This window comes from Canis lupus, chromosome 5 (genome assembly GCF_011100685.1).
Source record: "Canis lupus familiaris isolate Mischka breed German Shepherd chromosome 5, alternate assembly UU_Cfam_GSD_1.0, whole genome shotgun sequence".
In the NCBI taxonomy this organism is placed as follows: domain Eukaryota; kingdom Metazoa; phylum Chordata; class Mammalia; order Carnivora; family Canidae; genus Canis; species Canis lupus.
This window is the reverse complement of record NC_049226.1, coordinates 78,462,331-78,487,698: the sequence shown is the minus strand read 5'-3', so window position 1 is coordinate 78,487,698 and position 25,368 is coordinate 78,462,331. Positions and strand designations below refer to the sequence as shown.

At 41.7% G+C, this 25,368-nt stretch overlaps 1 long non-coding RNA gene across 2 annotated transcripts in view; it reads left to right on the top strand.

Moving 5' to 3' along the window:
* The window catches only part of LOC111096043, a 127,042-nt gene extending 102,011 nt beyond the window's left edge, over window positions 1-25,031 (top strand). For both annotated transcript variants that reach the window (XR_005360118.1, XR_005360119.1), the window contains 3 exons: window positions 18,112-18,228; window positions 23,494-23,694; window positions 24,032-25,031. This is a non-coding gene — a long non-coding RNA (uncharacterized LOC111096043). The remainder of the gene's footprint in view (window positions 1-18,111; window positions 18,229-23,493; window positions 23,695-24,031) is intronic.
* Window positions 25,032-25,368: the final 337 nt, after the last annotated feature.

The window sequence follows — 25,368 nt, the reverse complement described above, 5'->3', positions numbered from 1 at the left end:
TTAAAATTCGTGTGTGTGTGTGTGTGTGTGTGTGTGTGTGTGTTTAATCACTAAGTAATGTATTTATCAGACTCTCAACCCATTTCTGACCCCATCCCATACCACCAGGGACAGGGTAGGGTAGAGTTTCTGGATAAGGGAGGCAAAGGGAAGGGTAAGGATGTCTGGTACTTCCATTACCAGGTAGCTACAGATGCAATGGTTTGTATTTTGGCAGAGTCAACTCGGCTACATCAAAACCTCAAATGATACCTACAGTCTGAGGCCCACTGCTTCTTAGGCAGATTTGTACAACAGCTTCTTGCACAGGAGAACTAGACCTGCCTTCTCATTTGCCATCAGAATCCACAATTCCCAAGAGGGAAGATTGAACTGGGTTAGGTTGCCCTCATCTGATCTGGAAAATTCTAGTGAGTAGAATCCACACCAAACTTGGTCAGAGACACTTGGCCCCTTCATGCCCAACCCACACATGGTTATCCTCTGCTCAACCCCCACCCATTAACCCATGGGCTGGTTCTTTCCTAAGATATAACTATAGCAAATTTTGAAGGAAGGAAGCTCTGGGGGCCATTTCTCTCAGAAAATTCAGGTACTCTGGCCCCCAGCCCGTCCATGGTGGTGGAAAGAGAACTGCATCAAGTGTCCTGAGATGTAGATCTTATCCTTACTCTGTGATTTTGTCCTAACCCCAACTTTTCTACACCCTAGTTTCTTATCTGTAAAATATGCCCCACCTATATCCTAGGGTTGCTGTGCAGTTCCAATGAGCTAATAGTTACGGAAGTACTTTGAAAAGCTATAAGAACTATAATAATGTTATTCCTTGACTATAGATTAACGAACATAATAAAATTACTATTGCAGATATTAGCATAATAGGGCAGATTGCCCTTCCCTTTAATGAAATTCATCAGGAATAAAATACTTGGACTTTTCCCTGATGTCCTCTCACCATCTTTCTTCAGTAGGAGCCCATGAAGTTCAGTGGTCCCCACCCACATAGCTGTGTATGAGTAGAGGGTCCAGAACACCACTCTGCCTAAAGGGACATTGCTTAGATACAGATTAGACATCCTCCTGGAACCTTCCAAGATTTTAACTGCTTGAACAGCTCTAGCAAGAGAGTCAGCATGGAAATAATAAGTATGGAAATAATGCTCCAGAATAAATCAAACCAATTTTGATTAGAAAACATGTTCAGTTTTGTGAATAGCTGCACAGTTTGCCAGTTATGAGGACAGGGCTTCCCCTCCTAGCCAGGGAGAGTTCAGGCTGGTGCAAAGTCCCTGATAAAAGATAAAGGGTTGACTCCCCCACCACCCCAGGCAGATGTGGGGTGAACATGTTTGGCAAAGGCGCTCAGAGGCACTGGCACAGCAGGACAGGCATAGAGCCATGTGTGCTACCAATAGCTTGGCATGTGCTGTTCTCTCTCCAGACCCAAATGTCACCTTGCTGATATAAAATTCATTGCAGTACTTCATTTCCTCTCTGGCTTTTTTTTCTCTCGCGGGCTCCGTGAAGATTTTCATAGTCACCAAGCTCTCTGTGTAGAGTCAGCAAGGACCACTGGCAGTCTGTCCTAATTCCATGTTGCCATTCTCTCTCTTAACTTCTCTCCATGTTTCCTACTGCAGCAGAGCATTAGAACAGCATTGCTAAGTAAGTGATTTGCAACTACATTTTCCCTCCTTTTTAGAAGAAACCACCCACTTAAAGGAAGACACTGCAGAAACCATCCCACTTTTTTTTTTTTTTCATATAGTCTTCCCTATGTTTTTAAGTTTTCTTTTGCTAGACCTTCAGTGTGGTCAAGGTCTGGACTCTGCCCTTGTCTTCATTTAGCTATTAAAGCAGGTTTTATGTCTTTTTTTTTAAGTGACATTCAAAAAGGAGGTGGTCGTTGGAGGGTAGGGCCTTGCAAAGACTCAGCCAGGGAGGACACTGCCTGTGCCTCAGAACACAGGCAGACCCCTGACAACACCTGAACAGACAGGGAGAGGTGACCTTGGGTTGGAAACAAAGAACTGGGCCCTGGAAGCATGCCTCTTAGCTCCCCACAACAACACAGCAACTCACCCTGGGAAGAGCAAGAGCACAGAAAACAAAGGCTCATTTGGCATCTCTGATATCATCTTTGGAAGTGAATAAGACAAATAACTTAAAAGGGGCAGGGGAGATCGATGACGCTGCTAACTTGAGACTGTCCATATGAGAGACTCTGATTTATCAGCCTTCATAAGAGCGGATAAGCTCTGAAATGAGTGTTCTGTGATCGGCGGTTGTACCTCCTGCTAATCTGTGTTGCTCTCCTGGTTGGGGAGGGCAGGGGGTGTTATATGTGTGCAGGGGGACGGGATTGTGACAGGGACTGAAAATACACACTTTGATTATATTATTCACTGATCCACCAGTTTGCCCTCTTACGATGGGGCTGTTGTTAATTGTGCCATTCCCAGGTGCACCCCAGAGCCGATGGGAATTCTGTTTCAGAACAGGTTTGGGGCTGGGGAGAAAAGCTATTGCTGAGAGTGGAGCCCTGTCATTTTTTTTTTTTTTACCAGTATTATTATGAAGCTGTGTTCCTTGTATTAGCAGAATGGAGTCAGAGAAACCGTGCAGCCATTCGGAAAGGAGGAGGGGAGTTCTCCCCAGGGCAGGGGGACGCTGGGGATCCAGCAGGGAGAGGGAAGCTATTATTAAAAATAAGAATAAGAAAATAGAGCTGTAAAGTGGGCGAGTAGCTGGGCTGAATATTGGTGTGGAACAGTGTCTGAGCACTGGCTGCAGCTTGCCTGAGTAAGATTAAAATCTGCAGGGAAATTTTGTTCCTTAGCACTGGCAGAAATTAGGAATAAATTCAATTGCATTCTGCACAATAGCTGGAAGCGATTGAGGTTAAGTGGCCTCGCTCTCTGATGTGTTAGTATTACTGAGCACTCTCTGCCCATGTGACTCGGTGCAATCTGCTCTTGGAACACGTCGCCATGGCAACTGATGATTTCTATTACAGTACATTCAAGTTCACATTCTAGGCCTGTCATATGCTTGGAAATTTCCAGTTAAAATATTTATTTATGAAAAAGGCAAAAAAAAAAAAAAAGCCACCCCCAGACTCTTTCAGGGATAGAAAACAAAAAGGTACACCCCACTGCAGAATGATTTATCTGCAGAGAAGAGATTGATGCATTGTTGCTTAGCTGTTGCCACTAAACAAAAAACTCCCCATGGGGTGGCCAACTCAGCTGGGGAGGGGGTAAGTTGGAGTCTTACCTACTGTGGTTTGTGTACGGGTGTAATGTCAGTCTGAGTGCAAAGTGACAGAGCCTAAGAATCCAAGTTTCCACTTGGTTCTCTGGGACACATGGCTCCAACTGCAGCTTCGCAGTAAAGTTCTGCACTGCTTTACACCGCTCAGCGGGGAGAGCCCTGCACTCACCCCTCAGTCGTGAGAAAGGGGTGGAGAGCTCTCTTACTGGGTGGGTCAATATTCTGGAGTCCCCAGATATTCTCGAGCTTACGCCAGCAGAGGAGGAGGGCAGCCTGGGATATAACATGGCAGACTGCTGTCTCCTAGAAGCCATGACCGTGTTCCCTGATAGAGGTCTGTGAGGCTTTCTAGGTCTACCTTCCAGGCACTGCACATGGAGCCCCAGGGACCCCTCACCCTTTAAAAAAGGCTGTTACGCTTATATATACCCACTTGCTTCTCCCCAGAGAAAGACAGTCAAGGGTTAAACTAAACCCTTCCTTAGAAAGCAAGCATTGTTTCTCTGCCACACTTTACACAGGGAGAGGTTGCTAACAAGCCCTCCTGGCTTCCTCTACTTTTTCCCCTTAGTCAAGCACATTAAATATGTTAATAAAAGATTCCCCAGTGCTTTTGCTATCAGAAGTTTCCAGGTGGCTGCAATGACCCTAGGTGCCCAATTACCTGGTGAGGGCATCCCATGACTCACAGATGGTTCTCTCTCTAGCTATTAAAATCTCCAGAATCTTTTTTTTTTTTTTTTTTTGCATTGTGGCTTCTGCTGTGTCTGATTGGAATTGAACTGTGATTCATAGCTAGAACCCACTTTGTTCAGTGGGGCACAGTTTTCTGAATTTTCCTGATCATACGAATCACTGGGCTGCTTGCTTAAAATACATATTCCCGAGTGTTTTCCCCAGACCTACTAAGTCTGAATCTCCAGGAGATGGGCCTAAGAATCTGTGTTCTTACAATCAAGCAAATCTGAGTGGCATTGTACTTGGATTGTGGACCTATTAACAATATTAGGGCTATCTTTCAAAAATTATCCCACTGACATACTCCTAATGTCTCTACATAAGGCACTGAGCCAGAAGTCTTCTGGGAAATTCCTAACCATTACTGGTGTCAAATGTGACCAAAAAAGATGGGACAATATTAGAAAAACATAAAGAGCAGATTGATGGTTGTAGTTCTGGAGATTCCCTGATGGAAACATGAATTAATTCAGTCCTCTAAATATGAAAGTATTTTCTATGCAACCAAATAGTCATCCTGTGTGTAAGAAGACAACTTCTTAAAACTGAGCTTCACTAATGTGCCAACCCAGCAGCTCTAAAGAAGGAGTATTATGCATAGGGATGGGGGCGGGGGTGAATTTCAGGGTTAAATTTTTAGTCCCACTCAGCAGCTTTGTCTATGAGGATTTACAAGACAGGTGTGACGTTTACAGATTGCTGACTGGGCATGTAAAAAGGTAGGGGAGGCAGCGTAAAAGATGGCAGCACAGAAGCCAGAATCCTGGCCAGGAGGACGTATGTGCTGCGTTCAGCAGAGAAGACATCAAGCGTAGAAGTAGCCCTGCACCCTCTGCTCCTAGTGTAAATGAGCCGTGCCTGGATGTGCAATTCTATTGAGGAACTCTAGCTAAAGACATTGGTGTCAACATCTCTCAGATTGATGATTCTCCCGATCTGGGGGCAGGGATTGATGAACTTTGAGTTGGTCTGTTGATCCAAAGGGTGAGCAGTCAGACCTGAGGGTGAGTACTTGGTGAAATTAGAGCAGCCATGGTTAGTTCTTGAATCAAGTCAAGAGTTCCAGAGAACTCCTTCACACACACACATACACCCAATTCTGCAAGCTTTGAGAGAAAGAGAGAAAGAGAAAGAGAGAAATTTAACATGCTCTTCTGGAGCCTGGATTCATGGATCCAGAAATTACTTTTTCAGATTTTGTGATGGATTACAGACCTGTAGGCCCTATCCAGCCAAGTTAAATAGCAGGACCCGGAGCCCAGAATGGTTCTGGCCAAGCCTAGCTCAGGCTGTCGCCTTTGTGTGGGGCAGCAGCGTCACCTAGTGATTCTGTGGTTTAAGTACAAGCTCTTTCCCTGGGAATTACCCAATTTGATCAAACTGTAAAGAGATCAATTATCTATTTTAATGAGTGAGAATAGTAGCATATAGACTCCCACACTGGAGATGACTCCCAATTCTGTATTTGTTTGGCCTGACATGCATTCTGTGACTTTGTAGCATTTGGGTTTTCCATCAAGTAACATAAAAGACGGGATGACTACACCCATGCCGGCAGTATGAGTGGAGAAGGAGGAGGGGTAAGTTAGCAAGGTTAAAGGGGGCTGGGTCCTGTGTCAGTTCAGAGCCTCCAAGAAGAAGATGCTGAGATGAAACTAGAAGAGTAAGACAGTGTGGTTAACACCTGTGACACATAAAGGGGAGAGGGTATAGGAGTAGGCAGGGAGAGCCTTCAGACCACGGTGCAAGTCAGAGATCTATGAAAAGAAGGGGAAGGAAGGAAAAGGGTAGGAAGGGCTTCAGACTGCTGTGTGGCTGGAGAAAGGCTTGGCCAGCCCAACAGGGCAACTCTGTGCAAAGGTCATCTGCAGAGGAGTTCTGCACTGGCCAGAAAAAGGTGGGCCCTGGTATCACCTCTGTGCCTGGTCACTGGCTTGGAGCTTCCCTGGAGACATTCTAACTAGAGGCTGTCAGCTACTGCATTCCTTATGGCAGGTTCCCTCTTAAAGGGAGACCAGAGCAGCATGACTCAATGGCTGCCACAGACTCAAAGGGAAGCTGTCTCAAAATCATTATATCTGCCAGCAGATCACCATGTCTACACATGAATACTATCAATGAAGGAACACTGTGGAGTGATGCATCTAAATTGATGAGTGTAAAATCTAGCACTTGTTCTAATTCCATTAACTAATGTAAACTAGAAAAAGAAACTCTTAGCAGCATTTATTAATCTTGCCTTTCTAAACAGCAAGCTGCCTGCCATCCATGATGTGTTCTCTGCCCAGGAAACCAAGATCAATGTCAACAACCTGGAATACCAACAGCACTTCAGCTTCTTTGTTGAGGACGGATTTGGGGTCTGAAAATTTCTATATCCTGCCCAAGGTATGAACAATGACCTCACATCTGTGCTGACTCTCTCCCTACTGTAAATGGTCTTTGATGCTGTTGACCGTGAGACACCACTGCCCTGGTGATATGACCTGATCTCTGTATTTAAAAACATTAAGGAACTTGCTCAAGTTCAAGGATTTCCAAAAATCCAATTTGGGTGAATTAGGAAACCCAGATAGCACTACAGGCAAGGGCACAAAGTTTTCAAATCACAGTTAAGCCACAAAGGACCAGGATGCCTTGAATAAAAAATGCAAGGAGCCGCTTGACAAAGAACCTTGAAAAGATCTAAGGATGGAAGAATGCCCACTGTGGAAATAGAGAAAGGATGAGGAAGAGCCAAAAAAAAAAAAGTGAATGCACAAACTCTTTCTAAGGCTTGTCAAGGAAAGAAAGGTAAGAGCAGCAGAGAAGGTAGAATGAGTTAACACCACCAAAGAGATTACTGGCGAGGAAAACAGGGCCGGTGAGGGAAAAGCATGGGCAATGAAGTGGCTGGACTAATGAATGAGAAGGCGAATGAAATTAATGATGACTCTGAGTGGCAGAGATACCAAAATGCTCTATTAAGTTGGTCTTTAACAAGAAAAATAAAGGAAGGGAACATACATAATTAGGAAGTAATGAAGACTTTAAATATAGACATTAAAATAAACCAGGTAAGGGAATACTTGAAAACATGGTACAATATGTGAATCAGCAGGTCCAGATAACACGCATTCCCCAATCTTAAGGGAATTAGTTAATGAACTTGCTGAACTACTGGCCATTATCTTCAAAGATTCCAAGAGACCAGGGATTCTCAAATGGAAAATATCTGACTGGTCTTATACCAAATTGGAAAAAAAAGAAAAAAGAAAAAGACTTCAATAATTTTTTTTTAAAATTTTATTTAAATTCTAGTTAGTTAGCATGTAGTATAATATTGTTTTCAGGAGTAGAGGCCTTGATAATTATTATACCTGCTGCTTTATGCTCTCCCCACCTTATGAGGTTGTTCTAATGACAAATGGGATTAGACATATTAAACTATCTGGTGGAAAACCTGAGGGAAAGGGAGTAGCCAACGCTGGTTCGTATGATCCAGGCTAATGGACTGGAGCTAGGACATATGATCAAGAGCAATTCAGATATTTGAACTTTCGTTCAATGGAATGCATGTGGGGGTTGTGTAAAAACATTTTTGTTTTTTAAGGTGATATAAAATCAGTTTACATCCCCAGGGAGAAAGGGAGAGAAAGCCTTCATACTAGATGCCCATCTATGATGCAAAAATTTCTAAAGATAAGCCACAGGTGGATAATGGACTGTAGGCAGTATCAAAAATCTCCACACTTTCTCTTTAATAAGGGGACTGCAACATGTTATTCTTTAATTTAGTCAAAATCAGTAATACATTATTCTTGTAGAAAAAAAAATAGAGATAAGCATTAATAATCATCACCTAAAATCCTGCCACTGGTTATAAAGTTTGATGTATTTGCATACATAATTTTTCCTGTAGAAATAAATATAGAAGTTATCTTATTTTATTTTTGAGAGAGAGAGAGAGTGTGAGAGAGCATGTGAGCTGGGGGAAGGGGCAGAAGAAGAGAGTGAGAAAGCATCCCAAGCAGGCTCCATGTTCAGTGCAGATCCTGATGCAGGGCTCAATTTCATGACCCTGAGATCATGACCTGAGCTGAAATCAACACTCAACTGACTGAGCCACCCAGGAGCCCCAAGATAGAATTTATTTTTATAAAAATCGGATGAGTCATATATGTTGGATGGTCCATATAAATATAATTGTTTTCTTTTTCCCACCACCATAGAACACAGATCCTTCTATTATCTTAAATTGCTGCATAGTTGTTTAATCAACAACTTCTGGACATTTAGATTATTTCTCCTTCTTTCTTTTTGCTATCAGTAACTCTGCAGTTAACATCCTTAAGCAAACATCTTCTATATGTATTTTTTCCTTCTGTTAGAATATAAAATCCCATAAGGGGAATTGCCAAGTCAATTGTCTTTTTTTTTTTTTTTTTAGGACTTTTGTTCCATATTGCTAAATTACTTTCAGGAAAGAAGGCAATTAACAAACAATAAATGAAAATGCCAGTTTCCTCAATGTGCACACCAACTGGATTTAACAAATATTTTAATCTCTCAATTCAGTAACATTTTAAACATCTTATAACAGTTGAATTTGGATCATTAGATAGAACAAAACACCTGAGGAAATTTATATATTTTCTACCCTATCCTTAAACAATTTGGAGGAATTTTCTTTTCTCTCTCTGCCCCCCTCCCTTCTTGCCGGCCTGCCTACCTACCTGTGACTCCTTTTCTTTTTGAATCATAGCTGCATTGACATATTTTTCATAAAGTTGGGTAAGAAATTCAAACAGCACTATTGAAAGTAACAGCCCAGCTCTATCTTACAAAGTTAAACTTTCACAAGCCTATGAACCAGGCATATACATTGGAGAAACACTTGCATAAGTACCCGAGAACACCCAAGAAGGCACACAGCAGCCCTGCTCTACCATAACTAAGGACCCAACAAGAACCTAACTGTATATCTCCAGAGACACGAATGAATAAACTGTGCCATATCCCTACAATAGACGTCATATGGCTGTGAAATGGGTGAACCACAGCTAAATAAAACCACATGGATAAATCTTGCAAACAATTTCAAATGAAAATAGCCAGTTGCAAATGGTTAAGTACAGTACAATAAAATTTTTATAAAGCTCAAAGGCAAGTAAACTTAACATATTGCTGGGGGTGGGGGGTACATACATATGTTAAAAGCATTTATCAGATAAATAATAATCACAAAATATAGGGTAGTGGTTATTTGTGAGGGGGAAGACAGGGTCAGAAGAATAAAACCAAGGGAACTCTTAGATGCCATACCAGAAATGTTTGAGATCCCAAAAGGATCCCACATATCATCCACATATCATCATTTTATTGTTCTGCTTCATAGCCTACGTGTGTGTTCTAAGCATCTGAATATATCAGCCACAGAGAGGTGATTATGCATTGCACACTCACTAGTTAGCAAATTTTATTTGCTAATACATCAAATAGTGCTCTGATGTCCCCAAAGAGCACAAGCAATTTCTCACTGCTAAAACCAGCCCCCATACTTTACTGACTGGGTGCCTGCCACTGAAAACACAGAACAGAGCCTCTCCAGAGGATTCTACATTCCCCCAGAGAAAGGACTGTGCCCTCACACCTTCAGTGGAGAATTCTCTCCACTCTGGAGAATCAAGATGGGAGAAAAAAAATGAACCAGAATGTACAACAGACACAAATTCTAGAAGAATTTCCTAAGGCTCAGGGCTATGACCTTACTCATCTTTTCTAAAAATAGATCCCAAATTCTGGTAAATGGTTAGAGGAAAATAGCCTATTTTTAAAGGAGAAGTCCTAAATAGTGAAATCATTTTGCTTAAGCAATGAGCCAAGTCGTTTCTAATGAGGTTGTGGCATTACTGGAAATAAGAGATATATTTAAATAAATAGTCCATACATTACCCCAATAAATCACTTGAAAATATTCTCAAATGCACTAAATGTATTTTTAGTGGCATATGCCTGACCTTTCTGGAAAAAGAAAGGCAATTCTGGAACATTTTGAGAATAAACATCTATCTAAATTAGTAATCAAGACACTAGTAAAATTGTTTTACATTTTCTTAACACCTTTATACCCTATGCTTCAAGAACAATTTATTTTTCCTACCTTTAATAAAATACAGATTCTGTCTGTAAAGTAGCAGGAATATGAGATCAGAAACTTTTTTGATGACCCAATGAGAAATCCTATAATGGTCCTATTACTTCAAGGCCTCAGGCAGGATGGATATATGTATTTGCAACATTTCCATAAAATGACTTGCAGTCCATAAAATGTTAGTTTTTATGACTGTGTTTCCGAGTGTTTTAAAATCAGTGCCATATTCTTTTTTTATAATATTCACAATAAAAATATAAATAAAACCCATTTATTCATTCAACAAACACATTCTGAGAACCTGCTCTCCACCTGGCACTCTGCTGGGGACACACAACTCCTTCTCTCCAAGTCCTCATAGCCTAGGATGTTTTATAAAGCCCCCTGTATTAAATAGCATCTGATCCTCTATATGTATGTTCCACTGCCTGAAAAATCATCATAATAATTAACAATAATAAAATACCAATTAATAATACTTATTAATTAATTAAAAGAATAATAGAATAAGTTGTTCTCCAGAGACGACTTCAGTTTGAGGTTTCCAGGGGAGAAATTCCAAACCTCAAACTTATTCATCTAGGATGCTTCCTCCACTCCACCTCTCACCCCTCACTCTGCTTTCCCCATCTCTGATCCTTAGCGAAGCTCACTAGCTTCCCTTCTGTCCCCTTTCCTCTCTCTCTCCTCTTGCCTTTACTATAAAACTTCTAGAAAAACATTCACACTACTCTCCTCCTAGATTTTTCTGGTCCACTGTGGGTAATTTCAGTCCTTTGTTCTAGCTGCAAGGTTGCAAAGGTCAGCAGTGGCCTCCTGCTCTCCAAAAAAATGGCCTGATTTTCCTCATCATACTTAAACTTTTGTAGCAGCTACACACCATGGACCCCACTATCATTTCTCTGCCTTCTCCCCTTTACAGAAGTCTCTTTACTGGCTTCCTTTCTGTAGGAACCTTCTCAACCCTCCTAGCCAGCTCCCTTCTCTGCCCATCCTCCCCCCCCATGTTGGCATTCACACCCCAAACAGCACCCTCACTTATCCCACTACTCTGACCACTAGGAATTTTTCTCGTGTGCCACATGGAATCATACAGGGAGACTCTTGGACAAGCTTTTCCCTTTGCCTGGAATGCTGACCCTGGAATACTCATGTCACACATTCCCCTTCTCTCATCTGCTTAAATCCCCCTCATCTTCCACGGACTGTATTAAAAGGAAGGCAGTATGTAGTGGCTGAGGGCATGGACTCTGAAGCCAGACGGTGGGGGTTCAAATCGTGACTGTGCACTGATGAGCTATGTGACCTTTGGCAAGTTATTTAACCTCTCTGTGCCTTAATTTCCTCAACTATAGCATGAAGATAATAATAGTATCTGCCTCTAAAAATTGTTATGAGAATTAATGAATTAATTTTTTTTTAAGATTTACTCATTTATTTGAGAGACAAAGAGCAGAGAGAGGGGCAGAAGGAGAGGGAATGGGAGAATCTGAACAAATTCCTCACTAGCCACCGAGCCCAATTCTGGGCTCTAGCCTACCACCCTGAGATCATGACCTGAGCCAAAATCAAGAGTTGGACATTTAACCAAATGAGCCACCCAGATGCAGTAATGAATTAGTATTTTTAAAGTCTTTAGAACAGTGCCTGAAACACTGTAAGTAAGTAGTACCATGTGTGTTTGTTTAGGGTGGGGCGGGAGGGGGGGAGTCAACTCTAAAAGTACTTCCTAAATGCTGAAACTTTTAATCTCACCCCTTACCAGCCTACTTATCACTATATATTGTTTTTAGATAGATATCTCCCATTATTCTCTGAGCTCCCTTGGTCAGGGACCCTGTCCCACTCACTTCTAGATTCCAGCCTGGCACAAGGCAGCACTCAGCAAATATTTGTTGAATGAGCAGAAGATGGATCAAAAAAGGATGAGTTTTCCACAGCCACTGATCTTTCTAGCAACTCAGAAATCATGAGCCTAGAATTTCCTTGGGAGACATTTTGGCAGTGGGTAAGGGTGGGGCATTGTTAGGCACCAGCACTTTCCATTCCTACAATTTCTTCAGCCCCGTAAACTGATCAGGTGACAAGAGCCATAGTAGTGCCAAGCCCAATTAATCCAAACCAGAATGGCACACATAGTACCTTTATGTATCACATCAATTAAGTTTTATTTTCCATCCTTCACTTATTTCCTCCTTTGTGTGTACTTAATGAGCTTTATATTTAAAACAAGAAAAGCCAATAAAACACAAAAATCACAAATCAACAGTGCTTTGTTCAAGAATATCGTATTTAATCAAGAAACTTTCCCAAGTAATTCACTCATTTCAGCCACCAGGTGCCAGGTGGCAATAGGCGCTATAGGCAGAGGGCCAGGGAGAGAAAGAGAGGTAAGAGAGAAAGGCTATGTGCTCCCTTCCCTTGAGGCTCACAATGCCATGTAGGATAGAATACACCACCCCCCTCTAGGCAAGCATCTTTAGAAATCAAAGATGTTCCCATAACCTACTAATGCATCTGTGCCTTTAATTAGCCCAATCGAGCATATAACTCAGTAAAATCTCTCACCTTTTTTGCTCCTTTCAACTAATTTCTGAACATTTCATTTTCTAGTAAGCTTTCACTGCATAACAAGCAGTAATGAAATGACCGATATTAACCCATTGTTAGATTAAACAAAGTACATCATTGGCTGATAGCATTCTATATTATTGGGGTTTGAAATGGGTCCCATCCTATGTTGCAAACATTTGGTATTTGCCTAATGAGACCATTCTTGTACCTACAAAGGAAAAAAAGACATTGTATTAAAACATTTCATGTTAATGATGGCATGTTCAGCACTTTCCGCTCACAGCCACATCTGTGGGTGAGGCAGGTTTCTTGATATTAAATGCTGCATTGGGCCCATATTCTTAGCAAGATGTCTGATTGGCTACTCCCCAAATATACCTTAAATTGGCTTAAAATAGAACAATCACATGCTAACCCAGTAGCATTAGCAACTCTATTAACAGCCAATTTCACATCCACACCAGAGGGAGTAAAAGGTAATTTGCTCATTATCAACACCCTCTGGCAGTGGAAGGAAATGACTGTTCATCAAAAAGTATTTTCCAACATAACAATAGCAGCGCCCATATGTAACCACCTCACTCTCCCTTCCCTCCCTGACTGGATCACTGGAGAATGGCTACAGGAAAAAACTGAAATACAAATGGGTTTTGGTATAAATAGTCTACCTGCCCATTCCCTACCTCCCACCCCTATACCTTCACCTCACCTCACCCCTTTCGGGTTATAAATAAAATGTTGGGCAAATAATCCTACAGGGTACAGGGTGGATCCCACTACAACAGATGTGTAGCTCAGAAAGGTTTCCAAGTCTCCATTACTTGACTAGTATCTCAGACTGCTTTAACCTAACCCAGTTGAATGTGGACAGTTCTTGGAGCCCACTGTAACCAGATCTAATCTGTAGACTCACCTAGTGACTGAAGAAAATAAACCATTCAAGAAATACCATACTGCCCCAATGGGGCCATTTAAAATCTCACCCCAGCCAGGCTTCATTTTAGTAAATATTTCTTCAGAAATGAAGGTTTTTTTATTTGTTTGCTTTTATCAGTGTTTAATAAACTTCAGTATGTGTTTATGTATTTGGATATAATATTATACTACCGTAGTGACAAATTACAGAAACAGATTTCTTATCTATTGCCTCTGTTCAGCTGGCTGTTTTTGTTTGAGAAGAGTCATCTCCTAATTCTTGCCTAGCTCTCTGGGCCGTCTCCTGTTCTTCCTACCTTTGTCCACCTTGTATCCTATCCACAGGAGCCAGGCTAATCTACCTGAAGCAATTCTTGAGATATCATTCCCCACTCAAAATTGCCTCTCTGTTGCTCCCAGTTGCCTCCCCACAGTTTCTAGATAAATTCCAGACTCTACATTCTACATTCTCTCTACATTTAGTTCATCTAAAGCTTTTCACAACCCTGCCTCCCCGACTCTTCTAGCTCTAGTTGGAAGTTCTCATTTCTCCCCAGTATCCCATAATACAGCCCATCTGCCCTTATCAGAATCAAAGGTAAAATCAAATGCAACTATCTCCAGAAAGTCTTTTTTGATTGTTCCAAAGAAAATTGATACATTACACCTCTGAACTACAGTAACCCTTTGGGATAGGCTGCCAGTTCATAGTAGATTATAAGGGGCTTCCTTTGGAACTTGTAAATGAGAGAAAGATTGTTCTAAGAGAGTGGAACCATACCAAGTCCTCTTAGAGAGACAGATTAGCTCTCAGATCTGAAGACCTGACTATTCCAGAGTATCCTACTTAAGGAAAAAGCTTATGAATCTCATGATGGAGAGGGAGGAGAAAAACATAGTCACAAGGGGAATGATGTCTGGACCCCTCCTAGGGATGTCTTAAGAGAGAGGGAACCTTGGCCAACAGATTGACAGTACCAGCCCCGTTGGTGAAACCTTTGCTATCTGAGACAGTTACATGATGCTGTCCCACCCAGTTGCCATTCAACACTACACTCTCTAAGTGTCCTTAGTTCTGATTCTGTCACCCAAAATCTCTTTGGTTTCTAATGTTAGTCAGAGAGTGTGTTGGACATGTGGACTGCAAGTATTCCAGCCTCCATGACAGTGATTTCCCACTATAAAATAGTTAATTGGCTCTTTATTCTTTCTGTAAATATTACTGAGCAGCTACTATATGCCAGGTACTTGTCTACTCACTTAAGAGGGTGAACAAGAAAAATATAGTTTATTGACCCATGGAGTTTACAGTATGGAGAGAAATACAGATAAGTACACTTACAGTTCTAATATCATGTGATGACTGCCTTGCTGGGGATGTTCAGGGGATAAGAGTGGGACCACATGCTTGGAGGAAACACTCAGGCTTTGGGACCCAGAGAAGGCTTTGTAGAGAAAATTGTATTTACCCTGAGTCCTGAGGCATCAGCTGGAGTTACCCCAAGGGTGATGGGAGGAGAAAAAGAAATGATACATGTAGCTCAAGCAGCATGGGCAAAAGATTCAGGGTAGGTCTGAGAAACTGAGAATAGTTCAATAAAGGTACAGTGGGGAATGTGAGGAAGGGCAAGAAGGGTCAGGAAAGCAGAACACAGATCAAGGAGGGTCTCATAAGCCATTTTAGGAATCTTTCTATCATGAGAATGGTGAAGAATTATTGAAAGGTTTTAGACAAGTCTATAACATGATCATATCTCTAATTGCTGGAGGAATAGGCAGGGTCATTGGGGATAAGAGAAGAGGGCCAATTAAAAGATTTATTTAGAAGATACAACAGGCAGGTCTTGGTGAGGGGTGGGATGAGAGGACTGGGAGTTGAAAGGGAGGGGGACAAGGAAAGAAGATTCAAGATGATGCTAGCATTTCTGGGCTTCAACAGATGGGCTTGTGGTACCTTTCATTGAGGCAACTTGTAACAGAGGTTCAGAGCACAGACTCCAGGTAGTACAGAGTTGGGCTACCTAACTTTGAATCCCTGCTTTACACCTTACTGCTCTGTAGTCTTGGGTAAGTTACTTAATCTCTCTGTGCCTCATTTTCTCATCTATAATGAAGATAACCAGAATACCTATTCATAGAGTCGTTATGCAGATTACATGAGTTAATAGTGACATGCCCAGAATAGTGCCTGGCACAAATACATGCCTTATGTGTTTGTTAAGTAAATAAAATAAGTGACATAGGAGGAGTAACTGGTTTGGAGTAGAGGATTATGAGTTTAGTTTTGGAGATGCTGAACTGCAGAAATCTGTAGAACAATCAAGAATAGCTGTCTAGATAAGCAGTTGCATATATAGATCTGGAGCTTCAAATGGAAATCAGTGCTAGAGACTTTGTTGTGGGAGCAACCTCATATGTGCCATAACTGAAATCAGGACAATGGATAGAATAGATCAGAGAAGATGTAGAATGAGAAAGGGATGGAAAAGACAAGGGAGAGCCTTGGGGCCCATTTCAGGGCAAAAGAGGTACTTTACTTTCCAGAGAAATTTAGAAGCAGTCAGAAAAGCAGAGGGAAAACTGAGCAGTTCTCAGAAACCAAGGACAGAAAGTGTTTCTAGAAGGCAGAAGTAGCCACTGGTGTCAAGTTTGTCAAATGCAATAAAGACCAAAAAAAAACCCCATTGGATCTGACAACAAAAGTATGACCTTGGCCAATCAGAGTTGCTGCCACTGGCAGGGGAGTGGGGTGGAGGCAGGAGGACAGTGGTGAAGGAAAAATAAAGAGATTGCAAATGCAAACAATGTATTCATAAGAGATGAGTGGGGAGCAATGGGAAGGAAAGAGCAGACAATAGGTAGAGGTCAGGAGAGGCTTTATTTTTATTTTTATTTTTATTTTTTGGTATAATAGAAGATACTTGAGCATATTTAAATGCTGTTACAGGTTGAATTGTGTCCCCCACAATTCATAGGCTGAAGTCCTAACCCCCAGTACCTGAGAATATGACCTATTGGAAATAGGGTCATTGCAGATGTAATTAGATAAGTTGAGGTCATACTGGTGTAGGATGGGCCCCTAATCCAATATGACTGGTGTCCTTATAAAAGGGGAATATGGAGACAGACATGCACACAGGGAGAATGCCATGTGAAAATGAAGGCTGAAATGGGAGTGGTGCAGGCAAACTTACAGAAGCTGGGTGAGAGGCACAGAACAGATTCTTCCTCCCAGTCCTCCTTAGAAGGAACCAACCCTGCCCACACCTTGATCTCAGACTCCCAGCCTCCAGAACTCCGAGGCAATAAATTTCTAGTGTTTAACCACCCAATTTGAAGTACTTTGTTATACCAGCCCTAGGAAACTAATGCAACTAAAGTCCCCAGCTAATGGAACTTTCCACCATTTACCTCATTAATCAGGGTCCCAGCAGGAAGCAGATGGTATGCTCAAGCTGAGTAATTCATGGGATGCTTTATAAAGGAACCAGGTATAAAGGTGTGGGCAGAGTGTGAGGAACATACATGTTATAATGCAATGCCCAGGCAGAGTAAGAGTAGACCTTGACCATCCCCAGACTTCAAGGGCCAGGGGTGAAGCAAACCTACCTGAAATGGGCAGCAGAGCAGCTGCTTGAAAGCCCCCCTGACAGAAGTGTGATCCCAGCCTCAGTTACTGCTGAGGACCTGCCAGGGCCAGATCTGAGGGCATATATGCAAGTATGGCATAGCCCGCCCTCCCTCTGACCTCCTGCTGGTGCTCCACATCAGTCAAACCAACCAGAGACCAGAGGGCAAAGTGAGCTGGTTGACAGGCCCACAGGTACACCTCACAGGGCATGGAACAGAGACAGGAGGGGTAGAGGCGAGAAGTGAGAGGCAAGGGTGTCTGGGTGGCTCAGTAGGTTAAGCATCCAACTCTTGATTTCGGCTCAGGTCATGGTTTCAGGGTTGTAAGATCGGGCTCTGCACTGGGCATGGAAGCCTGCTTAAGATTCTCTCTCCCTCTGCTCCTCCCTACCTCCCTCTAAAAAAAAGAAGGAGGAGGAGGAGGAGGAGTAGAAAGAGGAGGAGCAGGAAGGGACAGTAGTGAGGGGCAAATGGAAACCCAGTCCCATGCCTTTTCACACTTTGGAACTGCTTGACTACATTACATATTCAAATTGTTAAACTTTTAAAATGCTAATAAGAGAAATCATTAGAAAGAGAAAGGTTGCTGTCACTAGGCCACTCACTGCGTGAAGCCCCTATGGGAGGAAAGGGGGCTATTTTATGGCACCAGTATTCTTGTAGTTACATTTGTCATTGTTCATTTCTGCTTCATCTAATGCATACTGGGTTCTTTGCACTTTTTAATTACTGAATAAATTAATATTTATAGTCTCTATTTCTCTTGGAAATATCTATTGAGGGGACTTTTTCTACTATCACCTGAGCTCTTGACTATTTGAAATGACTGAGGTATATCTCTCTCCTAGGATACCTTTGAGATATGCCAGTGACTGTAACTGTAACTGGAACAGGTCTGGTTGGAAATATGGGCTCATAAGAGACAGGAAGTGATTCCAGAGAAACTTCTGTTTATAACATAATCGGTAAGAATCATTTCTTTTATCTAGGATTATAGGAATTTATTTAACTAAACCTACTACAAAAGACTGTATTATCTAAACTGGTACAGGCTGACCTGCTCTCTCTTTTATATGCTTCTGTACCAGCTTTAGCCAATGCTTTATTTCAAACAGAATCCTAATTCGTTGCAGAAATTAATATAACAATCATAAGAATAACAAAAGTCTTTTATGATAAAGGCTGATGTACACATGTCCATAGCAGTTCACCCTGGATCTTGCAACATGAAGTTTTTAATCCCACAAAGTAGCACCAGCTATGTGGCAATCTTTTGAGTCCTTGGTTTGGCTTTTCCAGGTGAAATTAAGGAACTGTTTTGTGACAAACCACTTCAGAAGTATTCAGCTTCTCATGCCATAATTAGAGCTGTAATCCGCTGGTTGCCTGCTTTTTGAAGCAGAAGGACCAGATTTGAAAGCCACTCTAATGACTAGACTATCCATGTGAATATCTGCACACTGTATTATTTGTCTCTGGTAGGGGGGAAAGAGATGTAATAAAATGCAGAAATTGTCATAGTGGGAGGAGAAGTTGAGTGTGGGTAAATCATTTGAGGAAAATCAGAATTGAGCTTTGACCCAGTTTCTTCCTCTCATGAATAATGGGATTAAGAGGATGAGCTAGAATAGGCCTCCGAGATCAGTGAGGACAAAGGAGGAAACCAGGTGAGTGGAAGAAATGACCTCTGACAGAAATTCAGCCTTCAGGATCTTCCCAGGTAGAGGTGTCTGAGAGCTGAACAGCATCTGGGAATAAATAGCATGAAGTAACAAGAAAAAGCCCTACGGAGCTGAGCACTTTAATTAAAAAAATAAATAAAAATTTAAACAAGCAAGGACGCCTGGGTGGCTCAGTTGGTTAAGCAGCGGCCTTGGGTCCTGATGACTGTGCTCTCTCTCTCTCTCTCTCTCTCCCTCTCTTACCTAAATAAACAAAATCTTTTTTAAAAATTTAAGAAGCAAAAGATGGGGCACCTGGCTGGGTCAGCTGCTTAAGCATTGGACTCTAGATTTCAGCTCAAGTCGTGATTTCAGGGTTGTGGGTTTGAGCTCCGCCTGCAGGCTGGGGCTGGGCGGGGAACCTGCTTAAGATTCTCTCTCTTCCTCTCCCTCTGCCCTTCCCCTCTCCTCTCTTTCTAAAAAATAATTAATTAATAAATTAAATTAAAATAAAAAGCAAAAGATAAAATGGAGAGAAAGTAGGGAGTACCCCACAGCCCAAGCTGTCTTCCGACAAAATGCTCTTCCATGAATGGTCCCAATTGGGCATTTCTGATTTTTTTTTTTTTTTTTAAGTCACACGTGTATGCTACAACACGCCCAGGAAAGTTTCATCCCTTCCCTTCCTTTTGGAGGTGGAAATTCCCTTCACAGCGTCCTTGTTACAGGAACTGTGGGGGCCCAGAGTGCACCCCGAGCCCGGAGGCCCTTCTCCCTCCTTGCCACCTGCGGGGTTGCTGGGTTCAGTTAGGAAGTGCCGGGCTGCTGCTGCCTTCACTCAGTCCACTTAGCCGAAGGCCTCTGATTTGTTCACATTTACTACAACACATACAGAGGGCTGGAGGATTTTTTTCCTTTTTTTTCTTTTTTTTTTCTTCTTCTTCTTCTTCTTCTTTTTTTTTTTTTTTTTTCCACTATTGATCTGGTGCTTTAAGAGGGGAAAAAATCTTCTTGGCTGTCTAAACACTATTGATCCCTGCTTGGGAGTCGCAGTAGAAGTGTAGAAAGGGCGTGGATGAATTGAAATTTCATTTCCGACAACTTGTTCCTGTTATTTTTACCCTTTCGGACGGGGAGAAACACGCTGCTGCCGCTTCAGTCAATGTGGTCGATAGCTCCGCTGAGAAGCCCAACACAGCTTCCGCCAGAGGTTTGGCAGTGAGACATGCTCTTGGATTTGGAGTGCTTGGAACTGAAGGATGCTGGAGAAAAGCACCGGGTCTTAGCAAACGGTTTGGGGGCTGGCTGTGACCTAAGGGAGCTGTGGCTTTGGCAAAAAGGGTTACAGAGGACAGCATTCCTGTTTGGGAAAGGCCTGAGCGGCCTCGCTAGTTACGGGTGCCCTGCTTCAGACTCTTGGCTGGCTTTCTGTAACAAGAAAAGGAGTGATCCTCTCCAGCCAAAGCTGCATTTCAGGCCTCAAAGAGGAGCATTATGTGGAGCTCTTACAGGAGGTTGCTCATTATGGTCTGGAAAAGGACTGAGGTAGAAACTGGAGCTGCAGGCCCTGCAGAGAATGGGTGGACAACACTGGGTGTTCAAGGGCACACATGTGCAGCCAGGAGCCTCAGGAAGCACTCCCACCCCCTCAGCACACTGAGTAGATGGGGTTTGGTGCCAACAGCACCAGCTTTGTTCTTACTTTTATGAGATGTTCAAAGAACACAGGAGAGCACCAGGCTCCTTCTTCCTAATAGCAACATCTGGCATTTATGTAGCCATGCACCTTTGATCCTTAAGGATCCCAAAGCACTTTATAACCTGCTGCAGTGCTAATGGCCATAGCAACCATCTTACTTACAGTAAATGTGGTCCAGTATTCCCCATATTGGTTCTCTCTTCTCAGTTTTGCAGTGTACAGAACAGTTCTCCATTCTGGAAGGAAAGATTCCAGTTTGGACCTCAAGCACCTACTTTTGTGCGTCATTTTTTGCATTTTGTCCAGAACTGGTCCCCTCACCCCCACCCCATTTCTTTTTTAAATAAAAGTACTTGGTAACCATTCTTAATAAACAGTACTTCGTTTACATTTCCAATTATTTTATAGGCCTGTTTCTGCTTCTATCCCCATCCCTCCCATTCCAGAGAAAGATGAAAATGTTCTTTTCTCCTGGGAGCCAAGAATCTGCATTGCGGATGAGGTTGCAAATTCAGACACAATAAACAGAATTAAGAAAAACTGAGCTGGCATTTGACAGAAATTGTAAAATGACACTCAGAAATGTTGCTCTTGTGGAAATTACTGATATTAAAATATAAATCAGTGTCTTGTGTTTCCCGTAGCACCAGGGGCTCTATTAGGTTATGCAGTTTGATTGCTGAGCTGAACCTAAGAGACTTGGCAGTTCCATGCTGAAGTTATCCCAAAGTATTTAACTCCTCTCCTGCTGGAGAGCAGGCATTCAAGCAAATGCCAGCTAAAAACATTGCCTCCAAAAGGCCTTGCCTTTTTCATTGAACACTTTGAAATCTGAAAGAAGGTAGAGGAGGCTAACATGGGGAGAGAAGGTAAAGGAATTTAGAAAAGCTTTTCTCAAGGCAAGAATCTTGTTGCATAGTACCAGGAAGGCAGCCTGGGGCAACTAAAAAAAAAAAAAAAAAAAAAAAAAAGCAGATTTGATGCTAAAAAGGACAAAGGAGAACAGGCCATTAAGTTTTTTAAAAATATTACCCCTTTTATATATGTATAATTTTTTAAATCCCCGTAACAACCCCGTAAGGTAGGTACTACTATTCCAGTTTTTTCCAAGTGAGAAAACTGAGACTCAGAGAAGGTAACCTGCCCAAGGTCACATAACTTGAGTCAAAATGTGAACCCTGCCTGACTCTATAAAGATATGCCTGGGGCAAGGAAGGTGCAAGATGAACCTGGAGCATTTTGAAATGCCAAAAGTAAGGAAGTGCTCAAGAAAGGATGGGGCCTTGCTGAAAGGACACAGGAGCTGAGTCTCCTGGATGGCTCAGTCAGTTAAGTGGCCGACTCTTAATTTTGGCTCAGGTTATGATCTCAGGGTCCTGGGATAGAGCCCTAAGCCTGGTTCCACGCTCAGGCCCCTCTCCTCCCTCCAACACTTGATTCCCCTCTCTCTCTCTCTCTCTCTCTCTCTCAAATAAATAAATCTTTAAAAAAAAAGAAAAAAATTAAAAAAAAAAAAGATATAGGATCCAAACCAAAAGGGAGCCCAATGGCTAAAGTTGGAACATTTGAGCAACAAAATAAACAATGATATTAGATTATAACCCGTAGAATAAAACAGATAGCCATGAGTTCATATGGATATAAATAAACAAACAAATGGGGGAGAAGGTCCAACTCTTCTTTATGAAGAATTCCAATGAATGAATGTAGAAGGAATAAAGGAAATATAAAATCCCTATTACAACACTGCAGCAATAATTGTTGCAATTCATGGTACTCACATATTTTTAAAAATAGAGGAAACATTGAACATCATATCATTATTTCAATAATTAAGAGCCCTAGAATTCATCACATCTTTTTCATTGGTAGGAGGAAGGACATTGGAGAAAAATCTAAAACTCAACAAGAGTAAAAGAAAGAAAAAAAAAAAAAGTAAAAGAAAGATTTATGGCTGAGTGTAGGTAAATCTATGGGTTTTGACTAACCCCCAGAGATAACTTTATTTTTTTTTTTCAGGGATAACTTTAACTTTATTTCTTAACAAATTTTCCAGTGTTATTGAGATATAATTGACATACAGCACTGTATAAGCTTACTGTGTATAACATAATGACTTGATTTACATATATTATGAAATGATTACCATAATAAACATAGTTAACATCTCATATAGATACCAAAACAAAAAAAAATGCTTTTTTCCTTGTGATGAAAACATTTAGGATTTACTCTCAACTTTCGAACAGATCATACAGCACTGACAACTATAGTCATCATGCTGTACATTATATCCCCAGTCTTATTTATCTTACAACCAGAAGTTCATTTTTCTAAGGCTAGTAGTCCATCCATATACCCAGGCAGTTAGTTACCAGTTCCTCAGGGAAAGCCCGCATTTACAGTCTGTGGTTATAGCTACAGTGTCGCCTTATGTGGGTAGATAGTGTATGAGACACTAACATGTGTTTTCCATCCTGCCCACTCTACCTGTACTTCATTGAACTTATTCACTTGTACTCTTTTTCCTTCCTCTCCCAAACCCTAAACAAAGCCTCTATGAGTTAGAAAAGAGGAAGGAGAGGGTAATTTGAGCATTAGCAAAAGAATTAGACCCCAGAAAGATTGAAGAAGTAGGCAAGGGTCGGGGAAGCAATAGAATCCCAGATAGGCTCAGCAAACCAGGGGCAGAAGATACTTTTGATAAGTAGCAGGAATGGAGGGGAGAGGCAGGAAAGTCAGCAAGATATTAGAATTCTATACCCTTCTTCTCAATACCTTTTTAGGCAAAACGCAGGGTGATATTAGGGTGAGTCTAAGAGAGGGCCTGAGACTCATCTAACGTGTGTGTGTCTCTCTCTCTACATTAGGAACATCCTTGGAGAATGAAAGAGGGCCAGTAGCCCAAAAGTGCACAGGATGAGGAAGATGCAATACTTGAAGGCTGCTGACCGGGATAGACATCCCAACACACTCCATCTGGGAGAGATACCCATGACGGTGGACCAGAGCCACCTCTGATGCCAGAATTCAACCTAGGACCCCAGAATTCAAGTTTTCTCTTTAAAAAGGTGGAGATAATCACGAGCTGATTTATTTTTAACCTGAAAATGATGGTGCTTTCTCAGAAATAACTAAGATTCCGCTTTCTGCCATTTGGTGAAAATGGTGCTCAGTAACCAGGTTGAGTAATAAAAAAAGTTACTTTTTCTTTGCAGAGCTGAGTCCATACCTGCTAAACTAGTCACTCATGTGAGATACAGTGCTAGGTGTCTCTTGGGAATCTATAAGGTGCTCTGAGTATGAGCTGAGGCCTACCAGGAGGCACAAACATCACTAGATTATCTGACCAAGTTTATCTTCACAACAATTGTTTTTTCATATATTTGTTTGCTTTTCTGGTCACAGCTGTCACCAAGGGAAGGCCTGCTGGGGGAAGAAAGGAGCAGTACTTTTGAATACAAGAAATCAGTTCTCTGGGCAGATGCAGCAGGATTGGATATGCCAGTGGAAGAGATGAGGCATGAGGAAGTGAAGTCTCAAAAGAGATGCAGGAGACAGCATCACAGAAGATGCAGAAGAAGGGTTTGAGAAGAGAGAAGACATTCAAGTCCTGGACTCAGAGATCGGTATCCACGGATCAAATAGAGAGCCCCTCCCTCTGTAAAGAGTTCTCCCATCTACAAAATATTGGTCCCACCGCACTGCTCAGAGAGCGTCATGTAGGCTCACATGACTGTTTTACAAAGCGTTTGAGGTTCCCTCAAAACACTCTTCCTTGTCCATCTGACAAACATTACTGTCAAATGCATTGAAAATTTATCATAACCCTTCTATTTTTTTCATCGTAAGCACTTCCAAATTGCCCACTGCTGCTGTTAATGACTCCTAGAATTCCCATGTCTCCTTCATGGAACACAATTTAGTTCTTTTTTTTTTTTTCCTCTCACTTATTTTACTTAGTGAAGTCCAATGTCTTTTCATGCAAATATGAGAGCCTCTGCCTTCCACTTTTCCTTCCAAACACTTGGCCCTTATAACTGTTAGCTGTATAACTCCCTAGTTGATGAAACCATCACAATCTGGATAGTCATTTTTCCGTCTTTGGGATAACATTTCACTTGATTTAAGAGTCATCTCAGGACTATCCTGTGGGTCTTCCTGTAGAGGAATATTATTCTCAAGGTTAGATTTGTTCCATTCCAACTTTTGTGTGATGCTTGGGCTGAGTTCATGGTTCCTACTAAAGAAGGATGTGCATCAAAGTAGAATACTGAGTCAATAAGCCTCGGTGCTAAAAAAGACAATGGTCATTTCATACAACCCCCTACCTCCACTCCAATTTATAGAACCAGAAACAAAGTTTGGGAGACATGAGCACTTTTCTTTCCAAAGGCCAGTCCTTAATTTAGGTGCTGAACCAGGTTTAGAAGCTTGGTGGCCTGGAGCCCAGTGTAGTGTTTTTATGCCACACTATTTTTAATCTTCTCATTTGCCTAGTGCTGTAGATTAAATGTTTATGTCCCCCCAAAATTCATGTGTTGAAATTCTAATCCCCAAAATCATGATATTAGGAAGTGAGAACTTTGGGAGGTGATAGTTCAAAAGATGGAGCCCTCATGAATGGGATTAGTTCCCTTATAAAGAGGCTACAGATCACTCCCTTTCCCTTACAGCCCTGTAAAGTCACAGCAAAAACAAAAACAAAAACAAAAAAACACAAAAACAAAAAAAAAAAAACAAAC